This window comes from Arachis ipaensis, chromosome B09 (genome assembly GCF_000816755.2).
Source record: "Arachis ipaensis cultivar K30076 chromosome B09, Araip1.1, whole genome shotgun sequence".
Taxonomy (NCBI): Eukaryota; Viridiplantae; Streptophyta; class Magnoliopsida; order Fabales; family Fabaceae; genus Arachis; species Arachis ipaensis.
The window spans coordinates 2,502,787-2,504,540 of NC_029793.2; positions in this window are offsets into that span (position 1 = coordinate 2,502,787).

The following is a 1,754-nucleotide window of genomic DNA, read 5'->3' on the forward strand; positions in this document are numbered from 1 at the left end:
AAAAAAAAAGAGTCAAACGGATTAGCCCGCCGACCCGCCAATCCGCCATAGATGGACTAACATTTTGAACCCATTTTAATTGGCGGAGTGGGTCTAAGTGGGATGGGGCGGGTTGGGCGGGCCGCTACAAATTATCAAGGTGATTCCCCATACTCTTTCTGGAATCAGATTCAACCATGATGATTCTTCTCCTTATTTAAACGCTTAAAACGCTTGGATTAAATTGAATGAAGTAAATATATAGTAATATTAGTTATTACGTATTGCAGAAGAAAAAAAAATGACATTAATCGTGAGTATACCAAATTCTCTTGTTGGTAAGATAGCCAGATAGGGATGGTGGAGATTAAATTTCTTATCCACTCGTGCATGGCCTTAATATGCGTATACCCATTAATGCAAAAGATTCTATCACATTTGACCAGACAAAAGAATTAACCAAGTTGAACCAACGCTTTCTTAATTCAGGTCACAAATTTTGCAAATCACACTTTATACTAATGTCAATGTGCACATCCATGTGATTATTCTTTAATTTCGATGTTAACCACTTACTCCCCTCCTTCTTTCTAAAATATATTTTTTTAAGATTATTACAAATTTAATATATTTAAATAATCTCAAATTTAAATATGTTAGTTTTTTTTTAATAAATCTATAAATACATAAAGAAAACTTATTTTAAACAAGATTGAATATAAAATATAGAAAAGACTTATAAAATGACGATATATATATTCAAGTTGTGTAGAATGATATATAACAATATAAAAAATTTTACAAATTAAAGGAAAAATAAATTCGAACTTTTTTATAATAGGTAATAATTGTAATTCTAGAATTACGTGACATTCAAAAGAGTGCCCTTGAGTTATTGCCACGTACAAATAAATACTATATGTTGAATCATATATGGAATATTTGGGAACTTCACATAATAGTAGAAAACTACTTTGTAAGACTGGAAAATTCATTTTTGGTGAAAGTTTATATAAAATAACGGTCCGCTACTTACCAACAGTATATCTGCCAACTTCTGCTAACTCTTATTTATAACTGTATTTTATAGAAGTGTCTTTGTAGATGTGTCTAATAAAATGTCTTTTTTATGATTGTGTTTAATAGAAATGTCTTTATAAATATATTTTCTGGATGTGTCTCTTTATATATATATTTAAAATATAATAATTAATTATTGTTAGCAATAAGTTGGCAGATAATATGTTGGTACCTATACTTTTCCATAAAATAATTACATAATAGGTAAGAAGGGATTTTCAAACTCATTAAGACATCACACGTGTCTATTTTAATATATATAGTACATTGTTTCTAGGGCAATTTACGCATCTAAATTGTTTGACTCCCAATATTACGCAAATATATTGTTTCCAAATTTAATACGCAAATGCATTGTTTCACTATTTTATGTAAACTGCTACTGGCAGTAGCGGTTTACAGGTGTGCATAAACCGCTACAACCAGCCGCGGTTTATGTGTGTGAGTGTGTGAGTGTAAACCGCTGCTGGCAGCAGCGGTTTACGTGCGCGTGTGTTAGTGTAAACCGCTACTAGCAGTAGCGGTTTACGTGTGTGTGTGAGTGTAAACCGCTACTGGCAGTAGCGGTTTACGTGTATGTGTGTGTGTGTGTAAACCGCTACTGCCAGTAGCGGTTTACGTGTGATGGGCTGAATGTGGCTGCCTATATAAACCATAGAGGGGCCAAATATGGAGAGGTAGAGTGTTATTCACAA